The sequence below is a fragment of the Vitis vinifera genome, chromosome 9, assembly GCF_030704535.1.
Source record: "Vitis vinifera cultivar Pinot Noir 40024 chromosome 9, ASM3070453v1".
Classification (NCBI taxonomy): domain Eukaryota; kingdom Viridiplantae; phylum Streptophyta; class Magnoliopsida; order Vitales; family Vitaceae; genus Vitis; species Vitis vinifera.
In genome coordinates, this window is record NC_081813.1 from 4270929 (window position 1) to 4286721 (window position 15793).

Sequence of the window (15793 nt, forward strand, 5' to 3'; positions counted from 1 at the left end):
CAAAAAGTAAACTTGAAAAGATGAAAAACTAATCGATAATTAAAGGATAAATTAGGATTTGCATTGTGATGTGAAGATGCTTCTTAATTTGAATGTAATTATACATTTTATAGTATGGAAACAAAAAACTTCCATCTCATGATCTTTTCTAAAAATCATCTTCTTAATTTTCATGTGCCTAAAATAAAGGATTTGTATCTCTAACAAATCTCTTCATAATTTACTTTCTTGTTTGCATTTTATTTATTAAATAAATATGTTGGCCAATGAAAAGAAATTAAAAATTTGAATTTTATTTAATTAATTGTATAAAAGGGGAAGAGTAAAGTAAAAATAGAATTGTTTCAAACTCCAAACCTCTATCTATCTATATATATATATATATATATATATATATATATATATATCTTAAATATGTCCTGTAGGAATAGGCCCTAAAAAATATCGGCTTCATTCTCATTTGTATGTAGGAAGAGTGTAAATAATTTTTTATTTTATTTTATTCTATTAGTATTATATTTTTGGGAAGAATTCTATTGAGAATTATTTTTATTTTATTTTATTTTATTAGTCTTATATTTTTGGGAAGAGTCCTACTAAGATTGTGCTAGTAGAGTCCCATTGCATTTCTAAGTAGAATCTCCTTCCACTTTGAGTCATATTCTAATTACAAGTAGAGTCCAATTGGGACTATGTTAGTGACCTATAAAAGCAGGTCACTCCTCACTCTCTAAATACGAATACCAAATTTTCAGAGAATTTTTTCAGAGAGTATTTTCATACATTTATCTAGAGAAATTTTTTCAAAACCCGAGTTGTACACATCTCGCTTAGAAAGTGCACCCAAGGTGAGATCTGACTGTTGAATCCTGGAGGTAGACCACTGTTACCCTAGTGCACTGAGTTCGTCTTAAAGGAGGGTAGATCTATTTCAAGGACAGTGTTTGTCACGCCTCAGTCAATAAGTTTTTCTTCGTATTAATTCTATTATTTGTTTATGTCTTTTGGGTTAGTTATTTGTTTCCATACCCTTAAATCTAACAATCTTGAAATATATCCAAATGGAAGTTTCCCTAGTTCATACTCGTCTTGACACATCTAAAGTTGATCCCTTCAACGGGACATTCTTTAAGATATGGCAGGAAAAGGTTTTCTCTGCTATTTATGTAGTGAACTTGGGACGCATTTTGATTGACCCAAAACCAGAGGATGGTTCTCATTTGTTACCAACTTGGGAAACTGGAAATAAACAAGTTAGGCATGCTATTCTGAGTACCATTTCTAATGAATTTTTTTTATATTTATTGTCAATTTAAAGTTGCAAAAGAAATTTGGGATGCAATGAATAAAAAATATATTTTGGAATATGCAGGAACTCAGAAATATGTCATAGGGAATTTTAGATATTTCCAAATGACTGAGGATAGAGATGTATCATCTCAAATCCATGACTACCACTTGTTGATTAATGACTTAGCTATTGAAGACATTAAATTACTCGAACCTTTTGTGGCTGATTATTTAGTTGAGACTCTTCCAGAGTCTTAAAAAACTCCAAAAATAACATGAAACATAAAAGGAAACAGATGTCCCTAGAGGATGTCATAATCCATATTAAGATTGAGGAACAAAATCGAAATACGGACAATGTTGAGAAAACTAAAGAATTGTCTTCTAAGGCTAATGTAGTAGAAAAAAACCCTAAACCCAAAAACAGTAGGTCCAGGAAACAAAACTCTAGGACCAAGCCTAATGCATCAAACAAGGTCCAAAACTCAACTATTAAAAAATGGGGTAATTGTTTTGTCTATGGCAAGTATGGACACCATGCAACTCAATGTCGCTATGGGAAGAAAACTAAGAAGTCCAATTCAAAAGCAAATCTGGCAGAGACAGAGGTGATCACAATAGTAATCTTCTCTGAGGTGAGCATGGTCACCAATATGAAGGACTGGGTAGTAGACTCTAGGGCTACTAGGCACATCTATGGGAATAGAAGTGCATTTACTTCCTATACCACTGTAAAGGAAGGAGAAGAACAAGTGTTCATGGGCAATTCTAGATCTACTCTAGTGATTGGCAAATTGAAAGTTCTTCTTAAGCTAACCTCCGGAAAAGTGCTTGCCCTCAGTGATGTTCTTCATGTGCCAGATATCCATTGGAACTTGGTGTCAGTATCTCTACTTGGAAAAGCAGGAGTGAAGATCTTGTTTGATTATGATAAAATAGTTTGAACCAAGAATAATGCATTTGTGGGAAAAAACTATTATAGTCAGGGTTTATTTATGTTGAATGTTTATGATATTATCAATAATAATGCATCTTCTTCTTTTGCTTACATAGTTGATTCTTGTGATATATGAAAAAAATTATTGAATTGAGTTTAATCCCTAAATTGTACTTAGAAAACCATGGAAAATGTGAATTTTGTGTATGATCTAAAACCACAAAGAAATCTTGCCAATTAGTTGAAAGAGAATCAGATCTACTAAGCTTAATACACAGTGACTTAGGAGACCTAAAAAATACAATGACTAGTGGTGATAAACAATTCTACATAACTTTCATAGATGACTATTCAAGGTATACAAGCGTATAACTTTTGAGAAACAAAGATGAAACAAAAGATGCTTTCATCAAGTATAAAAATGAAGTGGAAAATCAACTAAGTAAGAAAATTAAAAGGCTTAGAACTTATAGGAGAGAAGAGTATGAGTCCAACCCCTTTAATTCTTTTTGTGAAGATTATGGGATCATTCACGAAACTACTCCTCTTTATTCCCTTGAGTCTAATGGAGTAGCAGAAAGGAAAAATAGGACCTTAAAAGAAATGATGAATGCAATGTTGGTAAGTTCAGGAGCACCCTTGAACTTGTGGAGGGAAGCTATCCTATACACATGTCATATTCAAAATAGAATACCTTACAAAAAAACTGGTGAAACTTCTTATGAGTTGTGGAAGGGTTATGCACCTAATATAACATACCTGAAAGTGTGGGGGTGTTTAGCTAAAGTTCTTCTCCCTGAACCTAAAAAATGAAAAGTAGGTCCTAAAACCTTTAATGCAATGTTCGTTGGCTATGCTGAGAATAGTGTGACATATAGGTTTTTTGTTACTAAGTTAGAAAACAGTCTTGTAGATGTCAATAATATAATAGAAACAAAGAATGCAAGTTTCTTTGAAAACATCTTTCCTATGAAACTAAATGGTGAACAACAAGTTCTATAAACAAGTAAAGATAAGTCTATTGAACCTTCTAAATTTGAACGTAGAAGGAGTAAAAGAGATAGGAAATAAACAAACCTTGGAGATGGTTTCTACACCTTCCTAATAGATGAGGACCCTAGATCCTACAAAGAAGCTATAACTTCTCCTAATGCACCATTCTGGAAGGAGGTCATTAACAGTGAAATCAAATCAATCATGTATAACCATACATGGGAGTTAGTAGATTTACCTTCTGGTGCAAAGACTATTACTTGTAAGTGGATGTTTAAAAGAAATTTAAAACAAGATGGGTCCATAGAGAAGTATAAAGCTCGTTTAGTTGCCAAAGGCTTTAAACAAAGGAATGATGTAGATTACTTTGACGCCTTTGCCCCTGTGACTAGAATAACATCAATTAAAGTATTGATCACTCTAGATTTCATTCATAATTTGGTGATACACCAAATGGATGTCAAGACTGCATTCTTGAATGAGGATTTGGAAGAGGAAATTTATATGGAACAACCTGAGGGTTGTATAGTTCCAAGGAAGGAGAAAAAGGTGTGTAAGTTAGTTAAATCACTATATGAGTTAAAACAAGCTCCCAAACAATGGCACAACAAGTTTGATTATGTGTTAGTAACTAATATATATTCCATTAATAATGTTGATAAGTGTATTTACAGCAAGTATGAGAATAACATATGTGTAGTCATCTACTTTTATGTTGATGATATGTTGATCTTTGGAACTAGCCTAGAGGTTGTGTGTGAGACCAAGAAATTCCTAAGTTCTAAGTTTGATATGAAAACCTAGGAGATTTAGAGGTGATTCTAGGAATTAAAATAACTAGAACACCTAATGGGCTTAAACTTTCTCAAGAACACTATGTTCAAAAGATCCTAAGGAAGTTTGAACACTTTGATTGTAAACCAGTGTCAACTCCTTATGATCCTAACTCACAATTGAAGAAAAATAGAGAACATAGTGTTACCCAAATAGAGTATGCTTAGATCATATGAAGCCTAATGTACTTAATGAACTGTACCAGACTTGACATTGCTTATGCAGTAGGTAGATTGAGTTGGTACACCCAAAGTCCTAATCAGGACCATTGGATTGTTGTTCGTAGAGTCCTTAAGTATTTGAGAGACACCATTAACTATAGTTTGTGCTTTAGTGGATTTCCAAGTGTCCTTGAAAGATTTAGTGATGCAAATTGGATCTCGGATTCAGATAAGATTAAATCCACTAGTGGATATGTTTTCATTCTTGGTGGAAGTGCAGTTTCTTATAAGTCTACCAAGCAAACTTGCATTACTCGGTCTACTATGGAGGCTGAGTTTATTGCCTTATAAAATGCAAGTTCTGAGGTTTAGTGGCATAGAAACCTCTTAGCAGATATCCCTTTATGGACGAGACCAACCCTGTTTGTGTCTATGCGTTGTGATAGCCAAGCTGCAATTTCTAAGGCTAAAAGTAAAATATTTAATGGGAAGAACAAACATATACGCCTAAGGCACATTATTGTGCGGTAGCTGCTTGAAATAGGGGTTATATCCTTGGAATTTATAAGGTCAGAGTTGAATTTGGCCGATCCTTTGACTAATAAATAAGAAACTAGTGGAAGAAACATCGAGGGGGATGAGACTTATGCCTATTATAGAAGTCAAGAGTGGTAGTATCCCAACCTATTAGAATGGAAATTCCATGAAGTAGGTTCATATGGGTAATAACAAATCACTTGTTGACTTGAGGTGATTTATCAACTCTAATTGTATAAGAGTCTATCCCTATGGTGTAGATAGAATGTATTTTGCATTAATTAAGGTTGAGTGTTTACTCTTAATGAATACCATATTCTTTATGGATGGTATGTTTAAGTGTAAAACATACTTGATAGATTCACCTATATGAGAATGGAGGTGGGACCGCTTCCTATGAGAACTTAGGCAGGTTCTCTAGAGCTCTCATGAATATCCAGGCAGGGCGCATGACCTATTTCTGCCAACCCGTTTGTACAGCTCGTAGTGTAGTTGAGAAAACCAATGTGGATAAAAGTCCCTTGAGTTACATCAAAAAACACTGGTTCATAAAAATTTATTTTCATCGTGTTTTGTGATTCAATACTTTTTTGTCCTAAGATTGATTCATAGCTTTTGGGCACCAGTACTGATGCATTGGATTCTTTTTTCCTCAAAAAAAAAAAAAAAATCACGTTTATACTCTACGGGGGATTGTAGGAAGAGTATAAATATTTATTTTATTTTATTTTATTCTATTAGTGTTATATTTTTGGGAAGAATCCTATTGAGAATTATTTTTATTTTATTTTATTCTATTCTATTCTATTAGTCTTATATTTTTGGGAAGAGTCTTATTGGGATTGTGCTAGTGGAGTCCTATTCCATTTATAAGTAGAATCTTCTTCCACTTTGAGTCATATTCTAATTACAAGTAGAGTCCCATTGGGACTGTGTTAGTGGCCTATAAAAGCAAGTCACCCCTCACTCTCTAAATATGAATACCAAATTTTTAGAGAATTTTTTCAGAGAGTATTTCATACATCTATCTGGAACTTTTTTTTTAAAATCCGAGTTGTACACATCTCGCTTATTGAATGCACCCAAGGCGAGATCTGGCTATTCAACCCTGGAGGTAGACCACCGGTACTCTAGTGCACCGAGTTCATCTTCGAGGAGAGTGGATCTATTTCAAGGACAATCTTTATCACGCCTCAACCAATAAGTTTTTCTTCTTATTAATTATGTTCTTTGTTTGTGTCTTTTGGGCTAGTAATTTGTTTCCATACCCTTAAATCCAACATTGTAAAGAGTGACAAAAATATAAAAATAATAAAATAAAATCACCTTGACAAAATAGTCGCACATGAAATTTATTGTTATTGTTATTATTATTAAATAAATGAAAGCATTTTGTCTTTCTTTCCATTATGCTTAAAGAGATGGTCAAGAAGGATCATTTATTACAACTCTTGGAGGAAGAATGTACTCATGCTTTCATTTCATTACCAACATATTTTGATCATTTATTGCAGTTCTTGGAGCATGAATCTACACATGCTGTCATTTCAGTACCTGCAAATTTACCAATGTTGGATGTGAGAGTAATATACCATTAGAGTAAAAATCTAAAATATTTATATAAAAAATATTTAAAGGGTTTTTCTATATGTTAATCTCAATTTCAATCCAAAGTGCCCTAAATTTCTATACAACATTGTTAACATCCTTGTTGAAAACATCACTTAGAAGAAAACTTTTCTTTACTTAACCGTATAAATATTATCTATTCTATACAACATTGTTAACATCCTTGTTGAAAACATCACTTAGAAGAAAACTTTTCTTTACTTAACCATATAAATATTATCTATTCTATACAACATTGTTAACATCCTTGTTGAAAACATCACTTAGAAGAAAACTTTTCTTTACTTTACCATGTAAATATTATCTTCTCTTGATACAAATGGGTTAATGGGTTTAGTTAGAATGGGATCTTATAGCTTTAAAACACGTTTACATTATTAAAAGGAATTCATATTTATATAATTCTATAAATTTTTTCTTATATCCAACTTGCAATATCACATTCATCCTTGATGCAAACACAATGTGATTAAACAAACAAATACCATTTATAGGATTCAAACAACTTTAATGCCATTTATAACAACTCACACCTAATCATGTACATATTGTTCGTTTCAAGTTAAAAGCGTTTGAAATAAAAATAAAATAAAATAAAAATAACACCCCTTTACAAAAGTTAGAAGCTTCTTATCCAAGGGATTTGGATATCACACCTTTCCTTGTCAAGAAAAATGTAAAGGATGATGGCTAAGATTATGTTTTCGTACCTGATACAACATTGTTGCAATTGGAATTAGCACAACCAAGAGTACAATCCAAGGCTGGTTTTGAGAGAGAAGGTGGTTGGCAGATTTTCAAACATTGACTTATACATTGTTGAATCATTTTACTCTCAAAGCATTCCTCTGCACAATACTTTGAGCAATATGAGCTTTGAGCTTGGACTGTGCCTCCGATAATCATCATCAACATTATAGTCATTCCCACAAGTTTGTTTGCACCACTTGCCTCCATATTTGCCCTTCTTTGTTAGCTTGTTTCTTTATTCTATGATGATTGAAACAAGTCATTCACTTATATATATAGGCCTCTCAAACCACTAGTTCTTCATGTGAAAGATGTTGACTTTTGTCGTTTGTGAAGAAATAAAAGGAAAGTTTACCCAAAATTGCATTTTGTTATCAGGAAGGAAATGATAATAATTTCAAAATTAATTTGCATTTAACCCATTTTTATAGGAAAAAAAATAACATTTTTATCTCTCTATATATGGAAAATGAATATTAATTTATATTCTATGATTATTCATATTCCATGTTTATTTCAAATAAAAGCAAAATAATTATTAAAAGTAATGTGACAAACTCTCTATATATGGAAAATGAATATTAATTTATATTCTATGATTATTCATATTCCATGTTTATTTCAAATAAAAGCAAAATAATTATTAAAAGTAATGTGACAAAGATTAGTCTATAATTAATTGATTTTTTTTTTTTGGGATATATTATGTCCATTTATAAGATCAAAATTAATCCCCATATTTTGCATCTAATTTATTATAAAAAGTTTTAAATGTTTTCATCAAAACTTTCTATACAAACACACATTTTTCTTTACATATCCAATACCCAAAAATATCCTCATCTTCAGTCTCATCCCATCAACCTCTCCAAAACACTAATATTTCCCTTCTCAATTTTCCTTCTTTCTTTCCACATCACTAATGTACACTAATATTTCCCTTCTCAATTTTCCTTCTTTCTTTCCACATCACTAATGTATGATCAGACACCCATCCACCTCTCCAAAACCCTAATATTTTCATTCTTTCTTTTCCATCACTAATGTATGGTCAGACACCCATCTACCTCTCCAAAACCCTAATATTTTCCTTTTCCATTTTCCTTCTTTCTTTTCCATCACTAATATATGGTCAGACACTCATTTGCCTCTCCAAAACCCTAATATTTTCCTTCTTTCTTTCCCCATCACTATTGTATGCTCAGGCTGTCCATGCCCCTGGTTGGTTTGCTCCCTTTTTTCAATTTAAATGTTAAAAAAAAAAAATTTGAGGACGAAATGAAAGGAAAGAGAAGAAAAAAGAATGGAAAAAAAAAAGATTTGGATTAAGGTTTGGGATGGATAAGTGTGTAGAGGTTGGAGAAGAGGGTAAAATCATTTTATAAGTAAATTTTATTTAAAAAAGAAATAAAAAATGGGTGGATGTAGAAAGTAATGAGATAGATGCATTTGACAAATCTCATTTATTATGATTTGGTTGGTATATATATATAATGTCAATTTTATATTTTTAAATCCTTTATTTTCTATATGATTGAGGAATATGCCACAAAGAACTTTTACTCTCATTTTCTATATGATTGAGGAATATATGATTTTGTTCTTAATATATTTTAGTTGTTTTATATTATTTTCACTTATTTTTTAAGGACTGTTTTAAAAAATAATTATACAAACATCTATAATGATTAAAAATAAAAAATTAAATATAAAAATTATTTTAAAATATATTTTAAAATATTAAAAATATGTTTAAAATGTTTTAGGTTTTCAAATAGACTTTTGTTTTATAAAATATATTAAAAAAAAAGTTTTTTAAAAAATTGTTTTTCAGAATCATTTTAAAAAACAATTACCAAACATGCCCTAGTTTTTTTACCAAACACACCCTAATTTCTTTGCATATAAAATTTCCTCACTGCGTATATGGGAAAATCTCATGCCCATGGAGCACCATGTATTATTATTATTATTATTATTATCATTTTATAATTCTTATTCCTAATAAATGAAATATATATATATATATATATATATATATATATATATATATATATATATATAGAGAGAGAGAGAGAGAGAGAGAGAGAGTGGATTTTATTTCCTTTTTTAAATTTATAAATAAATTTAATTTTTGTAAACAATACCTAATTGGATTGTGATTGTTAAGACAAAATCTCTTATCACTCTATGAATGTTTTACAAACCATTGCAACCTAAGAATATCCTTTTATATAAAAAAATGAATATTTTATGGATTCTTTAATTATATGATTTGTTTTTAATTAAGTTACGATATCTCATATTTATGATTAAAAAACCCTATTGCTATTCACAACACCATTTTTACTAATCAACATTTTACATTCTTAAACTACCCTCCCTTATTCCTTCTCTCCTCTCTCTCCTCTCTCATCTCCCTTCTCTCCTCCCTAACCTCACTTCCCAATTGCACCCCTTTTTGATTGTTTTTTTTTTTTTCCCAACCCCCACCCCCACCCCACCCCACATTTTAGCATTCTTTTTCTTTTATTTTCATCTTCCTTTTCATCTCTACCTACCACACGTAAACTTTGTTTTTTTTTTCTTTTCATTTCTTTTATTTTTTCACACTCAATTTTTTTTCATATTCTTCTTATATCTGAAAACAAAATAATTTCTTTAAATAATAAATTATAAAATGATTTTTTTCACCAAAAGTATATTGTGTAAAATGATTTTATTATATTCAATGTTTTAATGTGAAATTCATAACTCAATTTTTTTAAATAAAAATTATTATTAAAATTTTAAAATAAACAATATTTAATTGGAATGATTTTTTAAAAAATATATTTTTTATTGTGTTCAATATGATTTTTTTTTTAACCCAAACAAAAATATTGCATATAACTAGAGATAGATTAAGAATATGAGCAATGTAATAATTATTTGTGTATGCGAAATAAAGACTCATAAAACAAAGTATGTAATCAAGAGCAAAAAAAAAAGGTCAAAACATAGTGGGACTTAAATCCTACATATGTTCAAAAGTCAATAAATATAATCAACTAAATACCTTCTTAATGTGTTGAATCATGAACTCAATCAAGGTCTACATTATCTACTGTAGTTGTTCCAAATTGTTTATGTCACTCCTCTAACCTCGGCTTAATTTGCTCGTCCCAATTGAATACACTGACATCATGATACGAATACCAACTGGGATGAATTCTTGGCATTGGAAAACCTGAAACCATTTTTACCTATAAAAAAACACAACAATTACAATATCAACAATTAGGGTGTATCTGCGTGTGTGTAAATATAAGAATAAATAAAAGAATTATACATCTATGAAGTGTCGACCTTACTCCAAATAAACAATTTTAATGACTCTCGTAGGACCTTGTACATCTTTGGTTGCGTTCAAAGGTAAGTATGTCAAATTTTGTGACACATAAAAAGAAACACATACAACATTATATGTGTTGGCAATGACCCATGCCATATCCGTCACATCCATCCATTTGGATTCATTTGCATTACCTTCCTAATGTTGAAGTGAAACAATCCGAATGTATCTGCATATAACCTCAATCGACCATTCATCTCATTTAACAAATCTCTTTTCACAGTGGGTCATTTCTCCTCATCAGAATAGATAAAATAAGCAATTGATCTGTACCTGCAATTTCCATCTGCCTTAACATTGTAGTAATCATTAATAAACGGAACAACAAATTTTGGAACTGCATTTAGGAATGGGAATTTTCTAACATGGCTAGACATTGACCTTGATTGTCGACAACCATGCAATGATCCCATTGATGACCTTTTCTTGCTGCATGATTTTCTAGGATACTTCTTTTCTGCATATTCCCAAGCAGATGGATCCCTCTTCATGACATTTTTTTTTCGATCGACCTTTAGTTTGTCGTACAAGTGGTTCCTTGAGATTTGTCCACTCAGGGTTAACAATTTTTTCCAACTCTTCAATATATCTTCTCTTGACATTACGAGGTTGTTGGATCATTCTATCAAATAATAACTGCAACAACTTATTTTCCTCATCAGAATCAGGAACACTATCTTTTACAACTTCCATATCAAGTGTTTTCCAAAAGGGGTGAATATCTTGCAACTCAATACTTTTACCATCCTGCATAAGTGCAAAAAGTTCGTGCACACATGGAAGGCCATGTGTTTTCCTCAAATAACACACGCAAGCTAAGGTATGACTGCGCACCTTTTATGCTCGTTGACATTCTTCATCTAGCAATTGGATTGCTTTGTGGGTAACATTACCATTCAACCTTCGAAACAAGTGCAACGCTATAACATGAAGAGGGACAGTTCGAGCCCTTTCCAACTCTCTTTTAATTTTCTCAAGCTACAAATTTATCATTAAGTCAATTTTGGGCCACATCGAGTCAAAACTTGCTATGGATGATCCTAAATAGCTCTTTAACTCTGCATGTGCACTCTCCACCCTATTATTGACAATAGAAATTAATCAATAAACATATTTTTTTATAATTAATAAACATTACAAATTAAAAAGATAAAATACCTGTTAGTTGTTAGCTGACCCATATGTAATGCACAATTCGTCCATGCACGAACAAATCTCTCTTTGAAAGGTCCAAGCCATGTCTCATGCACATATTTCAGCAAACCGAACATATGTGAATAAGCCTCATTCATCTCCCCTAGTTGATCCTCATATTTCTGTTGGGTTTGAGCTTCAACCACTTTATGCCAACGTCCTTAGGAAAATGTTCCAACATCCTTGTTCTTTACCAAGTTAGTACAATATTTTTCCACATTTTTCCCGATATGATGTTTGCATAAAATATGATAAGAATTGGGGAATATGATTTTCAATGCATTGACTAAAGCCAATTCCCTGTCAGTAACTATAGCTTTTGAGAAATCATTTGAATCAATTAAAAGCTTCAAATGCTCAAGTTCCCATATGCAACTATCCTCTTTCTCATTTTTGAGAAATACAAATGCAACAAAAAATATTTTCCCTGTTGGCGCAACCCCAACAACTTCAAATAAGGGCATCAAGTATCGGTTAGTCTTGTAAGTACTATCCATAATCAAAACATATGGATAAACATTCAACAAGTGAATAGATTTTGGATGAGCAAATAATATATCACTCACTGTGTTAGTTTCTGCATCTTCTCTATACCGGTGGTGATAACCATGATCAATTAGCAATTTTAGTAGTTGTTGCATCACTGATCGACCATTCTTTTTCTAATCTTTAAGCTTTTGCCTGACATTGTAGACATGTTTCCCACAACTCAAGTTGCTTGGATTCTCCCGCTTGAGGTGATTTAAATTAAGTCGTTGCTTAACATGACTTTTGGTCATTGTAGCTACTATCTTGAACTTTGCTTCCTTTAATTTACCAACCAATGAATGACCATGAGGATACTTTCCAAGGTAGTGATTGTGGTTGCCATTAATGACGACTAAAGTCCAATATCCATCATCATGTTCAATACCCTTCAACATAAAGGGACAACGACTAAAGTCCCAGTTCGATTTCTAGGCACCACATCGGTTTTTCTATTCTGTTGCAGTCTATAGCCTCCGAATCTCTCGCAACCTATCCATACTTTGCCACTTCCCGAACCATCAACTTTAGTGGAACGACAAATAATCACAAATATATTTTGTTGTTCTCCAATTTGTTTAACCTCTTCAATCAATTTTTCTCAATCTTTGAATCTTTTATGTATAGTGAAATGTTTGCCATAATCTATTAGTTGTGATGGAAATTCCTCCACAAAATAGATAAAAAAATTTATTTATATCATGAAGACAATAAAGTTACACAAATTATATGAGAATGTATATGACAAAGTTAAAGCATTTAAAAAATTAAAACATGAAGCAATTAGTTAAAATTTGCAAAAAAAATAAATTAAAACATTGAAATTAGTAAATTTGGTGAAAATTGGAAAAAATGAATCTTGTTTAAATTAATAATTTATGTGGCTACTATAATGTTTTCTTACAAAAAATTAGTAATTTGATAAATATTATAAACAAATAAAAGAATTAGAATTTTATAATTATTATAAGCAAAAATTTATGTCACGAATAATTTTCTAACTATTATAAACGAAAAGTAATTTAGTAACTATTATAAATAATAATAAAAAAATTGATTTTTTATAATTATTATAAGAAAAAAATTTAGCCCAACCACCACCGTAGGTGGTCGCCGACTTCCATCCTTGCTCCAAACCCTAATCGTCGTCACCACTGCCACCTCTTAGGATGCCGGAGCCCCACCCAAGTTGCCGAAGCCCCACCTAGATCGTAGTTTTTTTTTTTGATAAATATATATTTTTTTATAAAAAAAATGAAAGTTAGAAATCTTACTTGAAAATTGTCATCAGATGATTGAATTTTTTCATTCATTGTATTTTGTATGTGATTTGTAACCTTAATCAACTAAAATTTAGGTTCAATATGTTGAGAGAAGGTTAGAGAGAGTTCTTTATTAAAAAGGGTGTATGTGGAAAAAAAAATGACAAAAAGTGTTACGTTTAGCAAAAGGGATGTTGCGAATAGCAATACCCTTTAAAAAACTGCCCAATATGATAATTAATCGTAGATAATTTGGTCATATTTTAGGGAATATAAATCACTAAATTTTAGGAAAAGCTAAGGTAAGGAACTAGTCTCTCCATACATAAAAATTGTTAAATTTTAGGGGAAAAAAGGTAAAAAAAAATTAAGATATGTTTGACCACTATTTTTTAAAATAGTTTTTTGTTTTTCAAAAAAAAAAAAATAATCAGGAAAACTCTTTTGATAACCAAAAACTATTTTTTTTTCCCACAAGAACATAAAATATGATAGTTTCAAAAGTTGTTTTTATGTTATTTTCACTTATTTTATGAGGATTGTTTTAAAAAATAATTATGTGAACATTTAACATAATTAAAAATAAAACACTACACATAAAAATTATTTTAAAAACATATTTAAAAATATTAAAAACATTTTTGAAAACATTATAAAAAAGCTTTTAAAAACGGTTCTCAAAAACTATTTTTTTAGAAAACATTTACCAAATAGGTCCATGGCCTCTCTATACTTAATAATTATTAAATTTTAGAAAAAAAAGACTAAGGTACCGTTGAACTTTTAATCTATATTATTAAAAGAAGTGAAAATAATGAGATAATATAAAATAAATAAAGAGTAAGGCATAAATAAATAAAATCAACTTGCTACAATTTGATTATTTGAATTTTTTTGATAGATAATTTTTTGAAACTATAGTTGAAACCTAAATTTTAAGATAAAATCTAGGGTTTTTATTTTGTTAAAATTAAAATGACTATTTTTTACTAGTAAAACCACTAGAATGATATGATCATGGGGTGTTGATAAAAAGGATAGAGAAGTGAAGGATAGAGGTGCATTTTCCTCACTTGGCTTGCTTCTATTGGTAGTCTGAAAAGGACAAGATAAGTGCAAAATCTATTAAGCAATGGGCATTGACACAATTTTGAATAAAGCCCTCAAATCTCATAAAAATTGCATTGAGTACCATAGATCATGATCATCCACATGAGACTATGGGTTATAGAGGCCATACTTGGGGGAGTTTAAGGTGGATATCATAGGTTAGAAGATTAATTAACGTCAAACTTATATATCATTATGTTCAACCTTTCTCAAATTCAACTCAAAATCGGGGTTAAAGAATTCTCAATTCTTATAATGATAAGAGTTTCAATGGGTTTTCACAGAGTTATAACAAAACTAACTTATAATTAAATCTCTTAATAAATAAAATATATTTTTTAAAATCTATAAAACATAAATTGTATCATGAAATAAGTGTTAAAAATTAAATATTTTTTGAGGTTAAAAAATGTTAAAAAAAAAAATACATCATTAGTTATTAATTTGACATAAGTAATAACAATATTCAAATTCAAGAGTCAACATTTAAAAATACTTTTAGGTTAAGAGTTTTTTTATCCTTTTTATATTTTTTATATTTTAAATAAATATAATTTAAAAATAATAAATAAATCATATGTAGTTTTTCATAGGTTTTTTGCACTTTTATTCTATACTAATTCTACTATTTTTAGGTTAATAAATTTTAATCAAAGTTTGATTCTAACTCATTCAAACCCTGCTTACATCAACCTAAACCTAACCTAGATTAGATAGGTTAACCCATCCACATTGTAGTATGTAAAAATAAGGTCAGTGTCCTTGAACTCTTCCATTATCGACTCACCCAAAATTCTAATCCATTTTTTAAATTCTTGGTACTCATTTTTCTCTCCTTACTCCAATCATTTTCATTTCTTTCCCCTCATTCCATTTGGAAGTTTATATTTAAAATGAAATAAAGGTTAAAGAGATGTAAAAAGAATATTCTCACCACTTTGACTTCTCATTTTCCTGTCTTCCCATTTCCTTCTTCAATTTCTTTTTTTCTTGTTTTGTTTGTTTGTTTTTTAATTATTGTTTTTTTTTCTTTTTTAACTTCATTCTTCTAGGTTTCTAAATTAAAACATAAAAAGAAAAAGAAAAAAAATGGGTCGCCATGGTTACATGTCCTGCAACTGTTGGTCATGGTAGCCTTTTATTAGCACCTTAGTCATTGGAAAACACAACACGGGCA